At 36.9% G+C, this 21,924-nt stretch overlaps 1 pseudogene; it reads right to left on the minus strand.

The window, feature by feature from the left end:
- The window catches only part of LOC126189031 (aldehyde dehydrogenase 1A1-like), a 94,779-nt pseudogene that overhangs the window by 19,123 nt on the left and 53,732 nt on the right, over positions 1-21,924 (minus strand).

Below are 21,924 nucleotides of genomic sequence, written 5' to 3' on the forward strand. Positions count from 1 at the left end.
ACTGTTGCTCCTGGGGTATCGGCGAGGACCATTCGCAACCGTCTCCATGAAGCTGGGCTATGGTCCCGCACACCGTTAGGCCGTCTTCCGCTCACGCCCCAACATCGTGCAGCCCGCCTCCAGTGGTGTCGCGACAGGCGTGAATGGAGGGACGAATGGAGACGTGTCGTCTTCAGCGATGAGAGTCGCTTCTGCCTTGGTGCCAATGATGGTCGTATGCGTGTTTGGCGCCGTGCAGGTGAGCGCCACAATCAGGACTGCATACGACCGAGGCACACAGGGCCAACACCCGGCATCATGGTGTGGGGAGCGATCTCCTACACTGGCCGTACACCACTGGTGATCATCGAGGGGACACTGAATAGTGCACGGTACATCTAAACCGTCATCGAACCCATCATTCTACCATTCCTAGACCGGCAAGGGAACTTGCTGTTCCAACAGGACAATGCACGTCCGCATGTATCCCGTGCCACCCAACGTGCTCTAGAAGGTGTAAGTCAACTACCCTGGCCAGCAAGATCTCCGGATCTGTCCCCCATTGAGCATGTTTGGGACTGGATGAAGCGTCGTCTCACGCGGTGTGCACGTCCAGCACGAACGCTGGTCCAACTGAGGTGCCAGGTGGAAATGGCATCGCAAGCCGTTCCACAGGACTACATCCAGCATCTCTACGATCGTCTCCATGGGAGAATAGCAGCCTGCATTGCTGCGAAAGGTGGATATACACTGTACTAGTGCCGACATTGTGCATGCTCTGTTGCCAGTGTCTATGTGCCTGTGGTTCTGTCAGTGTGATCATGTGATGTATCTGACCCCAGGAATGTGTCAATAAAGTTTCCCCTTCCTGGGACAATGAATTCACGGTGTTCTTATTTCAATTTCCAGGAGTGTAATTTCTGATTGACAAATATATACTTTAGAATTTACATTTTCAGGCCAATTAGAACAAAGTTCAGATTCCTTGCTTATTCTCTCTGTTAACCTGTCTTCTAACAGCTTATTACCTGTTTTGAATTCATTGATAACTTGACTGATTTCAGTTCTAAACATCTTTTACAATTTGGATAACTGTTATCATAGTTTGATCTTCAAATCATGATGACTGAAGTCAATATTATAATTTAAATTGTCTACATCCAATTTTATTTCATTTCTCAGTGTATTATTACTGGACTCCAACTTACACTTTAAACTGGAAGCCATTTTATTTTGCAGATCTTCGTTGCTAGAATCAGTTTTAAGGTTTAGACTACTCTTTCATTTTCTATTACTTGATTCCATTTTAAGATTTGTTCCTTCAATTTTGGAAAAAAATAACTGTATCCAAACCGGTGTCCTTACCATTGCACATTGCATTTTGAGTGGTTTCAAAGGAGTCTGTAGCGTTACCTGACTCATTTAAATACCAGAATCATCAAATTCAGTTTCAATATCTGTGCTTTCATTAGTTCTCTTCTTTACTTCTGAAAAACACTCATTTTTAATTTTTATTTCTACACCATCATCACCAGACAATGGTCCTAGTTTAAATTTCACTTTGACCTTTTCAGTAAACTCCACCTTTCACAACTGGTTAGAAGTAATTAATCTCAGCTTTAAGTATTCTTAACTTAAGCTAATTGCTTGAACTCGATGAGTGATGCTGGTGTAGTGTACCAGCAACCATGTTGCAACACATTACAACGTAATGCAGGCAGCAACAGCAGCTATGGTGGCACTGATGGCAGTGGATATTGCCTACTTCAATAACACCAGAAGTGGGGGAAGGGGGAGGGGAGGTGGGATGTGACACAGGTAAGCATGCACGTAGCTTTTACACTCAAGCAGCTCCACAATGATGCACAGTCTCCCTCTGCACTCAGCAATGATGGTAGGCACAACATAGCACTATCTTCTTTCCTCTCTCCACATTCAGATTAAGCCTGTGTAGCATTCATTGTCTAGGCTTCCCACTCATGAAAAAAACATAACAATGTTCCCACTGCTTCATCCAGTGGATCCTGCCTCTGTATGTTTTGTCCCATTATTCTGTTTATGCCTACAGAATTCACTTTCTATACTTCCATACCGATCAGTTTCATTGTACTATATTACTAATACACAGCATATGTGGGGTGGTGAGTTAAATGAAGGTGGTTTTTAATTATTTTTGTTGAAGGTGTATACAATTTTTAAATAGCAGTGCCTCTCATAAGAGTCTGAAAATTAGTCGTATGGGCAGCCACAAAATGTTGGAGACTGTGCAGTCCTCAAGTCCACAATTCAGCTTCTCAAAATTGAAATGAAATGTTCTGACTCTCTAAGCATAATCCACTAGAACTATGATGATAAATGAAAGTCTACTGTTGTTTAATGAATCAGTATATTCAATAAAAGTTCACATGCATGAGTAATAATTTTGCAACTCATTAAAGTTTTCCTGTTGTAATCAGTACTTGACACAGTCCAGATACGACTTCTTCTTGAAGTTCCAAGTATTACTACTTACCTCTCCCTCTGTTAATTAAGTACAGTTAATTGCTCATTGTAAGGGTAGTGAATAAACTGTGCCACTTGCCATGTGGTTTTCTATAACATTATGGGCGGCACACAAAACAAAACTTTGAAAATGAAGCATAGGCTTTCCAATTAGTTATTACTCCATAAAACTTCAATTTTACACATATGTACAAAATAAGTGCAATATCTAATTTGATTGAGAAACAATCATATCAGTCATCTTGAAAGCCATTTGAGTCTCAGTGGACATGGTCGCGGACGTAATTGTAGCACATTCTGAAGTGTAGCAAAATACATCACAAATTACTGACACCAATCAAATGATCTCTTCAGTTTCGCTACATAGTTCCTTATATACTCTCTGTTCAGACAGCAAATGGAACACCTACAGTTAGAACGTTTCGCTACATAGTTCCTTATATACTCTCTGTTCAGACAGCAAATGGAACACCTACAGTTAGAACGCCTCCATTGTCTGTAGCAGTGCCCATATAGTGCCCTTTTTGCTTGAAAGAAAACCATACTTACCATTGACAGTTGAAAGCTAACAACTTACCAGATTTTTTTCTCTGGTCAAAACTGTACTCTATTAATGTTCTATAAAAGAACCAGTTGAGTAATTCTTAAACTCTGATTTCCAGAATTTTTCTAATGGAACTGAGGGTAGACTGTGACCTCTTAACTGTCTCTCTTCCATGATCTTTACCTTATTGAAATCACAGTATCATCTTGAAAACTGGCAAAGCACCATTATTAAAGATAATTCTGTCATTAAGGCATTGCATCTTAATTATAAAGGTTGGTTAATAAACTTGTTTTTACACTTTTTGTTCAAAAAATCTTATCTAATAAAAAGGTAAAAGAGGTAGCTTCATGAAAGCAGTTAACTCATGTTTTTACATACAACAGAAACTAAACCCAGGAGAACAACTTTCTATTTTTAATGTTATGTGTATTTGAAATTTCATAAAAAGTAGATTTCTGTGGAAAATAATCAGTGGATCATGCTGAAACTCAACTACATAACATTGGTATGCTTCTACATCAGCATGCAAAGTATTGTGACATTGTTCAAATATTTAATTTTGTTTTATATTATTGTGTAACTCTCTGTCTGAGCTGCCTGTATATGTGTTAGCCACTGTTGAGCTATGGGGACCACACCATAGACATACAGGTACAGTGCTTGCTTCTCCACAGGTTGATAATGGTACCAAAGCCAATGTCCAATCACTCATGGATGAGACAGGATCTGAAAGTGAGGGTAGCAGAACAAAAGCAGAAATGCTTAACTCCACTTCCAAATGTTCATTTACAAAGGGAAACCCTGGAAAATTGACCCAGTTTAACTCTCATACCACTGAAGAGATCAGTGAAATACAGGGTGGTTATAATTAAAGTTCCAGTTTCAAAACACTGTAAAAAAGAAAGAACTACTGTTCAAAATGTCATCAAATTTGATAGTAATATTATTGAAGAAGGGAAAACCTTACAGAAACAAAAAAAATTAAAGAAAATTTTATCACTAAATGGTGCTGTAAGCAGCATAAGATGCAAAATAAAAGAAGCAAAGTACATGGCTGTTTCTCAGTTTGTGCCTGAGACATCTGGCTTGACTGTCTCAATGATAGATCGCGTACTATGAAAAAAGACATTGGTCTGATGTCTGCCAAGAGCCTGGAGAAAATGATTATGAAAATTCAAAACAAGTTAGTATGAAGTACAATGTGGCGGTGGGAGAAAAACAATTGATCCGATATAGGAGAAGATGAGATCATTGCATTGCAGTAGAGGTCAAGCAGTTGTGTGCAAACATGCAGTGCAAGGGAATTTGCATGAACTTTGGACATGCCTCTGAGTATGGTGCATAAAATTCTATGAAACATCCTGAATTGTTGTCCATACAAAATTACCCATGTTCAGGAGTTGCTTCATGCTGGTCTGCCAATAAGACAAATGTTTGCTTCAGAATGTCTTGCTCACATAGAAGTGGACAATGAATGGCCATGGAACATCCTGTGGACGGACAAAGCCCATTGCCATCTCCTAAGACATGTCGATACTCAGAACTGCAGGACGTGGACAATGGAAAATTCTCTCACACCTCAACTGGTACCATTTCAGAAGCAAATGTAACTGTGTGGTGCCAGTTGATGGCGTTGTTAACAGTCGTGTCTTCAAGGAGATGAATCCTGCAAGTTCTATTAGCCATACCATCACTGCTAAAGGCTGTGAGAGTTTTTGTGCATTACCATCATTCCAACCCTTCAACAGCATTGATGTGAATGGATGAAGCCCATTTCCATCTCTAAAGACATGTCAATACACAGAATTGCAGAATATGGACACTGGAAAATTCGCTCATACCTCAACTGGTACAGTTTCAAATGCAAAGGTAACTGTGTGATGCCAGTTGATGGCATTGTTTACCATACAGCCATATTTCTTCAACAAGATGAGTCCTAAAGCTATGAGAGTTTTTGTATATCACCACCATTCTAACACTTCAACACTGTGGATGTGTGCTAGGATCATTTTTGTGCAAGATGTATAAGAAAGGAGATAAAAAATACCAACAAACTTCTGTCCAATTTCACTTTTATCCACATTCTCAAACGTTTTAGAAAAGATAATATACAGCCATCTTCTTAACAAACTGACCACAAATAAAATATTATCCAAGCCACAATTTGGATTTCTATAGGATTATAATACAGAGAAGGCTACCTACACAGACAGTGAGAATATACTTAATTCATCAGACAATACATTACAGTCTACTGCTACATTTTGTGATCTGTCAAAGGCATTTGACTGTGTAAATCACGATATGCTCTTAAGTAAATTAGAGTATTATGGTGTAACAGAAATGTTGCAAATTGGTTCAAGTCCTTTGTCTCTAACAGAAAGAAAACAAAAGGTGTCAATAGGAAAGAGACATGTATTAAGCTAACAGGCATCATCCAACTGTGAGTCAACAACATGTGGTGTTCCCAACATTCCATCTTAGGTCCCTTTCTTTTTCTTGTGTGTATCACTGACTTTTCATCAGTAACATTACCAGATGCCATGTTTGTTTTGTTTGCAAATGATAAACACATTGCAATAAATAGTAAATCATGTATAGCATTAGAGACGTTGGCTAATGAAATTTTCATTGACATTAATACATGGTTCCTAGCCAATTCTCTGTCACTAAGCCTTGAAAAAACATACTATATGGAATTCAGAACTTGTAAAATGTTTCCTGCCAGTACATACCTAAAATATGATGACAAGCAGATATAAGAAATTGACAGTGTTAAATTCTTGGTATTACAGCTTGATAAATTTAACTGCAGTTATACCAAAGTGCTACATAAATCTCTATTTGCTTTGTGAATGTTGTCAGATATAGGTGATATAAAAATAAAAAGCTGGTGTACTATGCTTACTTTCATTCCATATGTCATACTGAATTAATTTCAGGGAAAACTCATCAAGCCAAGCTAAAGTTTCCTGAGCCCAAAAACATGCAATATGAATTATTTGTGATGTGAACTCAAGAATATCCTGTGGAGGGCTGTTTAAGGAACTGGGGATACTAACTACTGCTTCCCAATATATTTATTTCTTAAAGAAAAGCTTTTCAAGACAACAGCTCAGTTAATGGAATCAACACTAGTAATAATAATAAATTTCGCAAAGATTTAAAGTCACTTATTTTGTTTCCAAAAGGTGTCCACTATTCAGCAATACACATCTTCAGTAAAATACCAGCAGTCATCAAAAGTTTAGCTAATAAAAAAGTTCGGTTTGAGAGAAATCTAAAGGATTTATTGGTGGTCAACAGCTGCTACTCCACTGATGAATTTCTTAGCAGAACTGACTGATGAATGTGTATTATTAATAATACCACATAATGTGAATGTTGTGTACAATCTGACTTCTGTACAAATTTAGTGCAGCATTGTAATCATTGTAAATGATTTTTTGTCTCTTATTTTTACCTACTCCACATCCATCTGGACAATTTCATTTGGCATCTATGGAAGTTACATTAGCATATATGTTCTTATTTTGTAAATATTTAGTGTGTGTTCTTGTTTTCTGGTATGTTCCTCTTCTCAGAGGATCTCATCATTATGGATGAATTGGAACAAAAACTACATCTCATCTATTCTAATCATGGCACTCCTCCACACATTCCACAGCCAGTGAAGCAGCTGCTGCAGAGGCATTTTGGCAACTCTGTAACTGTTGTTGTGGTCTTCAGTCCTGAGACTGGTTTGATGCAGCTCTCCATGCTACTCTATCCTGTGCAAGCTTCTTCATCTCCCAGTACCTACTGCAACCTAAATCCTTCTGAATCTGCTTGGTGTATTCATCTCTTGGTCTCCCTCTACGATTTTTACCCTCTACACTGCCCTCCAATACTAAATTGGTGATCCCTTGATGCCTCAGAACATGTCCTACCAACCGATCCCTTCTTCTAGTCAAGTTGTGCCACAAACTTCTCTTCTCCCCAATCCTATTCAACACCTCCTCATTAGTTAAGTAATCTACCCATCTAATCTTCAGCATTCTTCTGTAGCACCACATTTCGAAAGCTGCTATTCTCTTCTTGTCCAAACTATTTATCGTCCATGTTTCACTTCCATACATGGCTACACTCCATACAAAAACTTTCAGAAACGACTTCCTGACACTTAAATCTATACTCCATGTTAACAAATTTCCCCTTCTTCAGAAACGCTTTCCTTCCCATTGCCAGTCTACATTTTATACCCTCTCTACTTCCACCATCATCAGTTATTTTGCTCCCCAAATAGCAAAACACCTTTACTACTTTAAGTGTCTCATTTCCTAATCTAATTCCCTCAGCATCACCCGACTTAATTCAACTACATTCCATTATCCTCATTTTGCTTTTGTTGATGTTCATCTTATATCCTCCTTTCAAGACACTATCCATTCCGTTCAACTGCTCTTCCAAGTCCTTTGATGTCTCTGACAGAATTACAATGTCATCGGCGAACCTCAAAGTTTTTATTTCTTCTCCATGGATTTTAATACCTCCACCAAATTTTTCTTTTGTTTCCTTTACTGCTTGCTCAATATACAGATTGAATAACATTGAGGAGAGGCTACAGCCCTGTCTCACTCCTTTCTCAACCACTGCTTCCCTTTCATGCCCCTCAACTCTTATAACTGCCATTTGGTTTCTATACAAATTGTAAATAGCCTTTCGCTCCCTGTATTTTACCCCTGCCACCTTCAGAATTAAAGAGAGTATTCCAGTCAACATTGTCAAAAGCTTTCTCTAAGTCTACAAATGCTAGAAACGTAGGTTTGCCTTTCCTTAATCTTTCTTCTAAGATAAGTCGTAGGGTCAGTATTGCCTCACGTGTTCCAACATTTCTACGGAATCCAAACTGATCTTCCCCTTGGTCGGCTTCTACCAGTTTTTCCATTCGTCTGTAAAGAATTCACGTTAGTATTTTGCAGCCGTGACTTATTAAACTGACAGTTAGGTAATTTTCCCATCTGTCAACACCTGCTTCCTTTGGGATTGGAATTATTATATTCTTCTTGAAGTCTGAGGGTATTTCACCTGTCTCATACATCTTGCTCACCAGATGGTAGAGTTTTGTCAGGACTGGCTCTCACAAGGCCGTCAGTAGTTCTAATGGAATGTTGTCTATTCCCGGGGCCTTGTTTCGACTCAGGTCTCTCAGTGCTCTGACAAACTCTTCACGCAGTATCATATCTCCCATTTCATCTTCATCTACATCCTCTTTCATTTCCATAATATTGTCCTCAAGTACCTCGCCCTTGTATAGACCCTCTATATACTCCTTCCACCTTTCTGTTTACCCTTCTTTGCTTAGAACTGGGTTTCCATCTGAGCTCTTAATATTCATACAAGTGGTTCTCTTTTCTCAAAAGGCCTCTTTAATTTTCCTGTAGGCAGTATCTATCTTACCCCTAGTGAGATAAGCCTCTACATCTTTACACTTATCCTCTAGCCATCCCTGCTTATCCATTTTGCACTTCCTGTTGATCTCATTTTTGAGACATTTGTATTACTTTTTGCCTGCTTCATTTACTGCATTTTTATATTTTCTCCTTGCATCAATTAAATTCAATATTTCTTCTGTTACCCAAGGATTTCTACTAGCCCTCGTCTTTTTACCTACTTGATCCTCTGCTGCCTTCACTACTTCATCCCTCAAAGCTACCCATTCTTCTTCTACTGTATTTCTTTCCCCCATTCCTGCCATTTTTTCCCTTACGCTCTCCCTGAAACTCTGTACAACTTCTGGTTTAGTCAGTTTATCCAGGTCCCGTCTCCTTAAATTCCCACCTTTTTGCAGTTTCTTCAGTTTTAATCTACCATTCATAACCAATAGATTGTGGTCAGAGTCCACATCTGCCCCTGGAAATGTCTTACAATTTAAAACCTGGTTCCTAAATCTCTGTCTTACCATTATATAATCTATCTTAAATCTGTCAGTATCTCCAGGCTTCTGCCATGTGTACAACCTTCTTTTATGATTCTTGAACCAAGTGTTAGCTATACTCTGCAACTATCAGCCATCATTAAGCCATATAGTGGAGCAGCATGCCTTTGGGAAGAAAATCATGAGTGTATTTCTCCCTTGCTTTCAGCCATTCACAATGCTAACACAGCAAGGCCATGTTGTCTAATGACACAAGGCCAAGTCAGTTAACCATCCAGACCAGGCTTGCTCAAACTAGACATTTCATCTAGTAGCTACCTGCTCAGTACACAGACAGGGAGCGGGTGGAGTAGGCCATCTTGGCTGCATAAAATAACCTATTGGTTCACTGCATTGACAGCTGGTACTGTGAATATGGATTCAGCTGAAAAGAGACCACAATGTAGTGCAAACAGCTTGCAACAAGGGTCCCAGTGGAAAGTGCAGTGGCTTTTTGTTCAAATTAGAGAACTTGATGAATGACCTCCATATTAAACTTTGTATTCTGATATAGTATATTTGTTTTTTTTATTTAGTAACAATTACAGAAACATTCATGCCAAAAACATTCATGTAAAGATACAGATATGCATTTTACATTACTGGATCTACTTCAAATTAACTATTTATTACAAATAAGGCATTTGTAAATGACCAAATGCACAATAATCTGCATGTTTCCAGCAACAGATTGTCACTGTTCCTACGATTTTTTTAAACTTCAAGAACAAACTTATTATAGCAATAAAAATTCTTACCGGAACAGAGCCAGTGAATGACACTTTTGAAATATCAGGGTGTGATGCAACAGCAGCTCCTGCAGTTGGCCCATACCCTGGGACAACATTGACAACTCCAGCAGGAAACCAGCCTACAAAAGAAATTCTGATTGACAAATGCTGATTTGATGTCGTTTTTTATTTGGTCCTGTTGAGTACATGTTTTAAAATTAGTGTACAGGTGCTATAGAATGAATCAAGTGAAGCAATATATTATTACATAAGGATTTTACATATTGTATGTACATTATTTTACTTATTTTCAAAGAACAGCGGAGTGCATACAATATTACAACCTGCAATTTACTGCCAAAGTTTAAGTGACTGCTAAAAAGGAGGAGAAATGCAAGTGTAATTTTTATCCCAATGAGATAAATAAATAAAGAACATGTTTATCATCATAAGTTAAATTAAAATCTGTTATATTCTTGATATAAGCAAATGTATAACTTTTTCTTTTTAAGAATGTGTTCTTACCTAAGTGGTTTCCTCTGTTTTTACTCCAAGGGGTGCCTAGTAACTTTTGAATACCTGTACATTATTAATTTCGTTTTTTATATTGATGAGAAGGTTATTGTACACATTTATGCCTTATTCTCAACTCCCTGATATACATTCTTGAGAGTTGCTGAGCTTTAGTGGAAATTTTTTACCTGTCCTTTTCATGGCTGTGGATGTCACAATTTAAAGAATTCCCTGTTGTTGACAACAAACATTAGTTAATAAATCTATTACCCTGTAATTGTAAATATCATGAGGAACATGAAGAGACCTCTGCAGGATATTCTGCTAGGGACCCAATATCTCACTGCTCATTTTGGTTGTTTGAAAACTTTTTCAACTCCTACAGCATTTCTATAGAAGATTAGACCATAGGTGATTACAGAATGGAAAAATGCAAAATATGGCAAGAGCACTATTTCTCTGTCAGCAAAGTGAGAAATGGCCCTCAGAGCAAGGCATGCTAAGGTAAATTTCTTGAGGAGCTGATAAATTTGTTCATTCAATCTTAACTGACTGTCCACCTGGATGCCCAGAAATTTTGTATGGGTAGTTTCATTAATTTCCTGCTTGTTAATACTCATTTCAGGAATTTGAACTTTTGTTATGTGCTGTCTCAAACTGTATAATGAAAACTGAAAAAATTCATGTCAGGCTACTTGCTTTGGTCCATTTGTATGCTTGGTTAGTGACTTTCTGGGCTGTATCCTTCATTGTGAAATTGGGCCTTTGATCAGAATATTTTTGTCAGCCAAAATCACAATTTTTGCTCTGTTATTAAGTGAAATTAATAGGACATGAACAGAGATCAAGAAAATCAATGGCCCAAGGATTGAATCTGGCAGAACTCCGTATTTTACATCTCTCTCATCTGAGTTTATTGTTACACCTGCCTCCATTAATCAAACTCTGTTTCCTGTTGTGTAAGTAAGATTCTAGCGAAGTCAGAGGTTCGCCTTTGATGCCTATCATTGTGTGGAAACTTTTTAAGTAGTGTTATTATATACACAGTCTACCGCCTTATCAAGGTAACAGAAGATCCCCATTGGACACCCACTGAAATTTAACTCACCTGCAATTACTTCTGTTACACTAAATATAGCTCTCCCTGTGGAGAATTCCTTATGGAAGCCAAGGTGTGTAGGTGTAACTAAGCTATTTTTTGCAGAGTGGCTATAAATCCTATCATGCATTGTTCTCTCAAGTAGCTTTAAGAAGACACAGCAGAGAGATTGGCTGATATTTGGATATTACATGCTTCTCTCTATTTTTGTGGATTAGTATTGCTACCACATGTTAAATTCTATCCAGAAATATCCCAATTTTCATTGACTGGTTGCAAAAATAGCGCAATGTTATCTATTTTCTCAAACGATAAAAGAGAATTTCCAGATTCTACAATCAGTTATCCTGAAACTGTGTAATAGACATTGGAGCCACTTGGCTTTATGAAGTCTCTACTGTTGCAGCCATACTAATCTTCATAAATGAACTATTACTTGTAAAATGATTGTATTGTATTTATTGGTCTTGTTGTCTATAGGACTGATGATCCTGTAGTTTAGTCCCTTTCTCTCCAAACAAACCAACCAACCTGTTGTCTGCTAAAGCACCTTTTGCGTAAGATTTTGTACGAGTCAGGTTATAAGTACACCTCTGATAGTGATCTCTAGGCATACTTAATTAAGGTTACAAAAACACATTCTATACATTAAGTATTTGCATTACACACTTCATAAATTAAAAGGTTCTTCAGTAGAGTAATAGCAGCCATGCTGTAAATATGACTTTAGAGATTTTCTGCAGGCACATGTCACTGTTCGGAGCATTGTGGAATTCTAGCACAGTGGTTTTCTTTTAACTTTTTATTATAAGCTGATTATTCAGTGCCCACCAGCTAAGCTGTTTTGTGACAGTGTTTATTGACTGATGTAATTGTTCATTGTTGTCTCTTTTTAGTAGGAATGTTGTGTCATCTGCAAATATGATTGTTTTATGTGCATCCACATCTAAGTTGAATTCATTTATGCACAGTAGGTACAGAAGGGGCCCTATTACGGATCCTTGGGATGCACCATATTTAATTTGTTTATAGTCTGGTAAGTGTTCATAGACAATTTATTGGGTGATACTTCTGTGCTTGATGCACAGTGCCCGCTTACGATTGCTCAGGAAGGAACTGATCCAGTTGTTGAAAAGACATCAAATACAAGTCTTTCAAACTTTAACAGCAGAATCTTATAGTCCACCTTGCCAAAAGCTCTTGACAAGTCAATAAATACTCCTATTGATTCCTGTTTCTTGTCCATCAGGCTTAATATGGAATTGATGCATTCATTTGTCATTAACATCTTATTTCTGAATCCATGTTTTTCATTGCAAAGGATATTGTTTTTATTTACAAATTTCATAAGTTTGTCATAGATAATTTTTTCTAATACTTTTGAAATGCAGGAGGGAACTGTGATAGGTCTGTAGTTATTTGCATTATCTTTCTCACCTTTTTTTATATACTGGAATGACTTTAGGTGTTTTCAATATGTCAGAGAAAGTGCCCACCTGAAGTGGGCAGTCGCGTAGGTGTGTAAATATTTCAGTTATGTTTGATCCATTTTCCTGTAAGACTGTTGCGGGGACACTATCAATGCCTCCAGAGTTGGAATTTTTAGTCCTTTTATTGCATTAGCTACTTCATCTTCCCCTCTATAAGCACTTGCTCTCTATAAGCACTTACTTTATACTCATGTTATCAGTAGCACCTGTTAAAAAATTGTTGAATATGTTGACTACTTTTAAGGGGTTTGTTACTTTTTTATTTTTTTATCATAGTGTTATATTTTTTAAGGATGGTCTGTGTTCACCAGATTCTCTTTTTCTAACACTCCATGTAATATTCGCTTTATTAGCTGAATTATAAATCTATTCAGCATTATGCATTATTATTGTTGCTCTTATTACCTTCCTTAGTATTCTGGAGTATTTTTATAGTATAAATGTATTTCAAGTGAGGATTTTTTTTATTTACATATTTCATGAAGTAGAATCTTCTGGCATAAAACCCTTATTCCCCATGTGAGCCATTTGTTTGTTCTAGAATTCCTCCTTTATGGTTACAATTTTTGGTGGGAATGTAGTCTGAAAGAAATTGGTCAATGTATCAATGAAAGTCTTGAATTTTTCATTTATAACATTAATTTTGTAAACCAGTGACCATTTTTGTTTCTGTAGTAAACTGTTCAAGTAGCTTACATTATCCTGATTATACCTTCTGCATATGATTCTTAAAGACATGTTAATAATACTGCCTTTCATTTTTAAGTTTATTATTTAAGCAAGATAGTCAATAAAACCTGTATTGAAAATCTTTAGTGAAGTGTTATGTAAACTTTTCTTCACTAGAAATTTATCTAAATTTGTTTCACAAATTTCTGTTACTCAGGTATCAGCTTTTATTTCACCCATTAAATTACAAGGTGTTGCAAGGTTCAAAGGCCTCTCTGTTTCTACTATTCATGAGGAAATCAATATTGAAGTCGCCACAGATTATCAACTCATAATCTTTTTTATTTACTTTTATTCAGCAGGGACTCCATTTTCTTAAAAAAAAAGTTCAAAACTTCCAGACATTGATCGGTAAACTGCAGCAAAAACCTGGTTGAATTGAGTAATTTTTATAGCTGCATTTTCATAATCCTTTTCAACATTTGTTCTAGTGAAGTCAGGTGAGGTAGTAAAATTTATATTTTCCTTTATGGAAATTGCGATCCCACCCTGCTCATTGTTTTTCCTGCAGTAGTAGGAAGACAAAATGAATTTATTTATTTTGACATTCTGAATTAATTCTGGGTTAAGCCATGTTCAGAAATGCATAACACTGTGATATCTTTTATTTCATAAGCTAACAGTACATTAATTTTGTCGACCTTATTAAGCAGAGATTGCACATTATGGTGATAAATTTTTAGATCAGGTGTATTCATGATTTAGTAGTTGGGAGTCATATTTACAGCATCACACACCTTTAGTTTAAATTAGGATGGCGAGTTGTGTTGTCTTTTCGTTCTTCTTTCTTGTTCATTTTACTTTCCTCTATGTTGTCAGTAGGACAAGCAGAAAGCTGATGGATTGTTCTATTCCTTAAAATTCTTTCATTAATTATTTCACTTACATGATCATGAACAAACCTTTTCCCTTCATAGTTTAAATGCATTCTATGCTTTGTGTGCAGATTTTGATGCAGCTTGCTTATATCCAGTGCATCACACTTGGTGTATTGTGAAAACAGTTTCCTTATTTTAAAGTTTGTTTTCTGAATTTCTTTGTTTACACATGAAGTACTGTGTTTTTGCATTTGTTAGCTTCTAGGGAATACTGCTGACTTTTCATACAAACCTCTGCCTCATTTTTTGTCACATCATTTGGTGTCATTATACAGATGATAAAGTCATTTTCCTGCACTAATTTTGTCTGTGAGTTATTGCCCACAACATTTTTACACCCTATACATTTTTATTTGCAGTTGTCTAAGATCAGTGCACTAAGATAGGCAGTCCAATACACAGTAGACATTACAGAAGTTCTCCTGCAACACTTGCAGGACTAGCACTCTTGGAAGAAAGGATATTGTGAAGACGCAGCTTAGCTACAGCATGGTAAATTTTTCCATAGTGAAATTTTCACTCTGTGGTGAAGAGTGTGCTGATTTGAAGTTTGGAAAGTAGGAAATGAGGTAATGGTGGAAGTAAATCTGAGAGGAAGGGTTAGAAGCCATGCTTGGATAGCTCAGTTGGAAGAGCATTTGCCCAGAAAAAGCAAAGGTACAAAGTCTGAGTCTCACTTTGGCAGAAAGTTTTAATCTACCAGGAAGTTTCAGATCAGCATCCACACCTCTACAGAGTGAAAGTTTCATTCTGAAAACATCCACCATGCTGTGACTACATAATATCCATTTCTCCAGTATTCCATTATTCTGGTAGTGCTAGTCACGCAGTTTTGCAAGAGAACTCCTATGAAGTTTGGAAGACAGAAGATAAGGTACTGACAGAAGTCAAGCCATGAGGATGGGCCATGCATTATGCTTGGGTATCTCAGCTGGTAGAGCACTTGCCCATGAAAAGCGAAGGTCAAGAGTTCCAAGTTTTCGTGTGGCACACAGTTTTAATCTACCAGTGCACAGAATTAAAATTTCATTCTGGAAACATTCGCCAGGCTGTGGCTAAGCCACATCTCCACAATATTCTTTCTTCCATGAGTGTTAGTCCTGCAAGTTTTGCAGAATAAATTCTGAAAGTTTGGAAGATAGGAGATAAGGTACTGTTGAAAGTAAAGCTGTGAGGATGGGTCATGAGTTGTACTTGGGATAACCTGGTCGGTAGAGCACTTGTCCATGGAAGTTGAAGGTTCCAAGTTTGAGTCTTGGTCTGCCATACAGTTTTCATCTGCCAGGAAGTTTCAGCACTATCACATTAAACATTAAACATAAATCTACAGATTATATAGCAAACACAGTTTATTATGGATGAGTACTGACTGTCAGCTGTCATGGAATGAACACATGAAGGTACTGGAAATAAAACACCATTAGCATGTTATGTCCTTACGCTCTTATTGTCACTGTGTGGTAGTCAGTGTCTTGTGATGACATACTGTTCCTAGGTAGATCCAATTCTTAGCTATGAGATTTTTTACTGGGGATCAAGTGCACTAAATATGGGCACATATTTCAAACTACTGAAATGGGTTAAATGAATAATGAGAAAGTAATAGTCAAGCTCATTGTAAAGAAATATTTTTTTAAAAATTGATATCGTAACTATGCAATGTGAGTTCATCTACCAGTCTGTTGTTTACATATGGAAGAAAGCATTAGCAAGTATGTCACAAATGGTTCTACCATTGGTCGTGGAACAAGAACCATTTATCAAGTAGCTTGAAACAGCATTTTCTGTCTGGTGTTGCTCCAGGAGATGAAAGTAATAGCTATAACACAACTATTTAAAAAGACATTCTACACAGATTAAGATTAGTTAGAGAACAGGGTATGAGTTCATGAAAAATAGTGACAACTAAATAATTTCTCCCACACGATATTATACAAACAAAACATAATGCTTTTCACAGGAAATTCATGCACCCAAGATAGCATAAAATTCCAAGACAGGTCCAATATCCTTGTAAAAGAGACCTACAGATGAATAAAACTACTACTACTATCAATACTAATGTCTCACCATTCTTCTAAGTTCAACATCTCACTCATCATGAAGGAATACTGCTTATTTTTTCAGACAGCAGATGGGAAGACATGAAGATGTAACAGAGAGATAGCAGCATGGGCATAGTCAACTGCAGGTTTGTGTAGTGCGTGCCACTGATAATGGTTGAGTGACTAAATTAACAGCCTACAACTTCTTTTCAGTTAGGAAGCTAATGTGTTCCAGACCTGTACAAACACTACCATTGTATGCTAGATGCTATTGAACCAAGCAATGCATTTGTTAAGGTAGTGGCCTCAGATTCAAAAGGATTGGGGATCATGCTCTGTCCAGCAATTCTAAGATAGGTTTTCCATGAAATTCCTATATCTCTTCAGACAAATACCAAGATGGTTACTTCAACAAGAACATGGCTGACCTCCTGACCTGTTCTCATTAAACACATATTTATAGATTCATATGTGTGTGTTTATGACTAATGTTTTTCATTTGCATTAAGCAGGCAAATTCTGTTTCATTGTAAAAATGTTCTTGTATAAATAAATTACTAATACTACCACTAGCCACTGTTTTGTGAAAGGAATTGTTCCTGCAGCCACTAAGTGATTTAAGGAAATCATAGAAAATAAAAATAAGGATAGCTACCTCCAGATTTGAACTTCAGATTTCCTGAATACAAGTCCAGTGCTTAATCACTGTACATATCAGTCAGTTTCAGTTCTTCATTCTCACTCTATATTAAAATATGGGGACAAGCTGGTTGTTTGGAGTTGGAGTTATTCTATGACAATTTCACTCTGCTATGACCTCAGAAATATTTCAACTGGTTGTGTTTAGTGAAGCTTAAATACCTTAACTGAAATATTTCCTCTGTGGCAAACAATCTCCTAATCTAACTGCATGTCCTCATGTTGCAAGTCTACTGCTTCAGTGAGGCTGTAGATACTATTGGGAGTTTTACTCAGCCTGTGACACCATAATCTTTATAAATTTCTCCAATCTATGATAGTGTGTAGATACTTGCAGTCATTGTAGATACTTTCTGTCATTCTGTACAAGTCTCAAAAAAGGCTTACAGAAGAAACCGCACTCACTTCTTTGCACAGAGCTGCAATATATAAGGCATTGAGAGGTGTATCTTCAGCAGGCTTCAGTACTGCAGTGCATCCAGTAGCAAAAGCTGGAGCTAATTTCTGTACAGCTGACACGACAGCAGCATTCCATGGTATTATCTGCCCAACCACTCCAACAGGCTCTTTCTTTGTGTAGGTGAAGTAAGGGCCATCTGAAATTTAAAAGACTTTAGCTGTCTTATTTTATTTTATCTATGTCCTTTAAGTTAATTCATATGCAGTACTAACTGATATGAGTAAGTTCATTACAACTATTATCAGTGTCTGGTCAGATGATAAACATTAATTAGTGAGGCTTTTATGGCCACATCTTGGTGTGTTGCCCGTCAGCATTCATCTTGGGATCTCCATGGATGGTGGTTTAGTGGTTTCTGTTGTTTCACCAACACAAGTGGCTAGCATTGTCAAAGGTTCACACTCTCTTTCACCACCAGCAATTGTGGGAGATTCTTTGACAATGCTAGTCATATTTTAGAAAGAAGCGTAGATAAGAAAGAGGAAAGAGGAAAAACAAAAAGACAAATAGCAGCCAAGATTCTCTAATCCCTGGATCAAAAGGACTGCACAACACATAAAGCTTTGATAGAAACAGCAACAGTAAATCTCAGGGATGTTTTAAAGTCAGCAACAATAGCCATTCTTACTTCCAACTCTTTTCTTTCATGTCTCTCTCCTTTTTCCAGGTACAGAGCTAGTTTTTCTTCTTCCATCACATGATGAGTAGTCAGAGATCTAATTATCACAGCATAAAATAAGATTACACGTCTGCAGTCATGGTACACATCCAAATCCACATGCTGCAGTACCATAGCATGGTACTAAAATACCGTATCATGTGGTAATTTCTTCTGCAACTGAAACAGAACAATCCTGCAACCATCAATGCTGACTTGGTGGAAGGGTACAGCTACACTCCACCATAATGATTAGATGGCACAGACACTTCAGTGAGACCAAAGAAGTTTGAAAGGTAAAGAAGAGCTGGGAATCACAGAAGAAGCAGAAGCCAAGGTGCTCGAAAACAAGGATATAACAATCAAGGCAATAGGGGAAAAATTGAAAATGACTCGTGGATTAGATGTCAGCATTTCACGTGAGATTACGAACATGACAATGGTCACTGTCCACTTAGTTCTGTGATAGCTCACTCCCATTCAAAGAGCCCAGTAAACCATGGCAGAAGCAGAAATGTTCCAGTTGTGTCAGGTCAATCCAGATAACTTCTTTTGCTACCTAACCACCATGTATTATTGCTAAATGTTTCACTGTGACCCCAAGGAAAATCAAGCAAAGCAAGCAGTGGGAACTTGTTGGTTCACTCCCACCAAAGAAGGCAAAGACCATACCATCTTCAGGGGAGGCGATGCTGAGACATTTCTCTCACTCTCTCTCTCTCTGTCTCTGTCTCTCTCTCTCTCTCTCTCTCTCTCTCTCTCTCTCTCACACACACACACACACACACACACACACACATACACACACACACAGAGAGAGAGAGCTATAATTGCAACAAATAAATCACCACAAAATTTCATTATCTATTACAGTCAAAACATAGCCATTTACTTATGCTTATGGGCTATTAAGCAGGTATGCTGCTATCATTTGCTACTGTGGTTAAGATATGAACACTCAGTACCTGCAAAAAATGGTGTAACTATGGATTTTGTCAGCCCAGCCAGCAAGGTAACGCAAACAATTGGCAGAAAATTTTATTTCACCATATGAAGCTGGGAATATCTTCCCTCCTTCAATGCTCTGCAGTACAGCCAAATAGTGAATATCTCTTTCTAATAAGTCTGCTAGCTAGAAACAGAATAAAAACATAAAAATCTAGATTAAATGCTTACCATAAATTTGTGTGTTTCCATGTCCAAATTAAGGAAACATAGAAATCTGAAGTAAAATAAAAAAATGTATAGATTCTTGTTTTTTCACAACAACAAAGAGAAACACAATGTCTTCAGTTCCTTGGTGATATCAGAGATTGTATTCCACTACAGATGCATGACAGCTTGACAGCTTAATAAGAAGAGGTGTTTCATACAAAATCTGATAACGCAACAGGACAAGTAAGACTGCCGCATATCACAAATTCATTTCTGCTCTCTCTCTCTCTCTAAACAGGAAAGAAAATTTCATTTACCACTAAATTATTAATAATTATTTTTCCCAGTCATGATATCAGAAGTAACAAAATTCCATTAAATTTACACTATTTCATCAAATTTAAGTCCACCCCCGGTAGCTGAGTGGTCAGCGCGACAGAATGTCAATCCTAAGGGAGATTTTCTCTGCTCAGGGACTGGGTGTTGTGTTGTCATACTCATCATCATTTCATCCCCACCGACACGCAAGTCGCCAAAGTAGTGTCAAATCAAAAGACTTGCACCCAGCGAACAGTCTACCTGACAGGAGGCCCTAGTCACATGACTTATTTTTTTATTATTATTATTAAATTTAACATATCAATTAGCCAGCTAAATAAAGATGAATATTTATACAACTGTTTATAAGTTGTGGATCTACGTAAAGTAATAAACCCACCAAACTGTAACACAGAGCACTGGAGACACAAGACTTTACACTCATAACAAGGACTAAAATTAAGATAGTGTCTTTCATTACTAGAGACAAATAGGTATTAATTGAGAATAATTCATTCATACATGCAAAGAAAAAGGAGATACCAGTACATACAGTCAACGAAAATCTTTCTAAGCTTGAAGTCCCAGTTTTAAAAGAAACTGGAAAGAATAAAGTCTTGGGTGTTACAACTGGTAAGTACCAGCATATTCTTAATGAAGAAGGTCTCTGGGATAGTAAATGTGTTTTTAACAAAGTGCTCCAGTCTCATCAACCTACATTTAACCTCTTGCACCATAAAATAAGGAAATTCAGCCTGTGTAATGATTGAGAGGTTAGTAAAGTTACAGAAGGTTACCAATGTATCAAAATATTAACCCAAGACAATCCCATAAACACAAAATCCAAATAGCTATTTATATTGACTACATCCTCACTACATCTTTAAGAATAATTGCACAGTTTAGTTAAATAGTGGTAGATCTACAAAGTTAAGATTTATCAGTTTATTCATTCAAACTCTCTTTCCATTTTGTGGAATACAATACAAATCTTATGTATGAATGTGTGCTTTGCTCATAACAGAGTTTGCACTATTTGCAGTAGTAGATTTTGCAACATCTTCTTTCGAGTCTATTATTTCACATGCTCTATAAATTTGGCTACTGAATAAAAGCAGTGATCTTATAAAAATGACCTTAGAAGTTTAAAAAAATTGAGAATGATAAAATAATTTTTGTCTTGTGTGACCAATACTGTAAATTTCCATCACATTTTTTGTAGTTCAAATTTTAGAATCTGGTGTCCTTACTGCTTAGTCATGAAACTTTTCTTTTAGCTTTTTATCACACTCATGGATATTAAAATTTTATTTCTATCTTTTAAATTATTTGTAACAGATTTATAAGTTCCTGGTATATGCAATAGGTGAGTGGGAGAGCTGCCAACTTTCGAAGTAGAGACTTGCATGAATCTCTTTGTCAAGTATATACATACCTAAAATAAGCATCATTATAATCTTGAAATGAAATTAAAAACAAGAATCACAAAAATGATAGACACATTCTATGAGACAAACCCCACACAGAGCAAAAACCATAGAAACTAACAATGAGAGATAATTTTCCAAAAAAGATCATTCTCAAATAAAGTGCCTTTGCAGACAAACAATGGATTTTATACAAGTGTTTCTGTATGAAAAGGAAAGCTGGAATGAGTGAAAGGAGTAATATGTAAGTGAAGTTGTGTAAGTGAAATGGTGCAGTTTTATTCATTCAGTCATTAATTCACACATTATGCTCTGCAAATCCCATCATTGTGAGCCTTCTGGAATGTGGAATGATTCAAGTTAGAATGTAACAGCAGAAGCACCCGCTGAAGACTAATTTTGTATAGTATATTAAGACAATGCAGACAATATTAATAGTAACCTCAGACTTTTTGTATATGAACCATTTATCGATAAGGAAAGAAGTGGCATAAATGTTCAGTCAGATATTGATAAAATTTTAAAGTGCTGCAAAGATTGCTTTACATGTTCAAAAGTGTAAAATTGAACACCTAACAAAACAAAAAAATATAGCATCCTATGCGTATACCATCAATGAGTCACTGTTGGAATCGCTCAACTCATACATGTACCTGGGTGTAACACTTTGTAGGGATACGAAATGGAATGATCACAGAGGCTCAGTAGAAAGTAGGTGGTAGACTTCAGTTTATTGGT

The sequence above is a fragment of the Schistocerca cancellata genome, chromosome 5 (genome assembly GCF_023864275.1).
Source record: "Schistocerca cancellata isolate TAMUIC-IGC-003103 chromosome 5, iqSchCanc2.1, whole genome shotgun sequence".
Taxonomy (NCBI): Eukaryota; Metazoa; Arthropoda; class Insecta; order Orthoptera; family Acrididae; genus Schistocerca; species Schistocerca cancellata.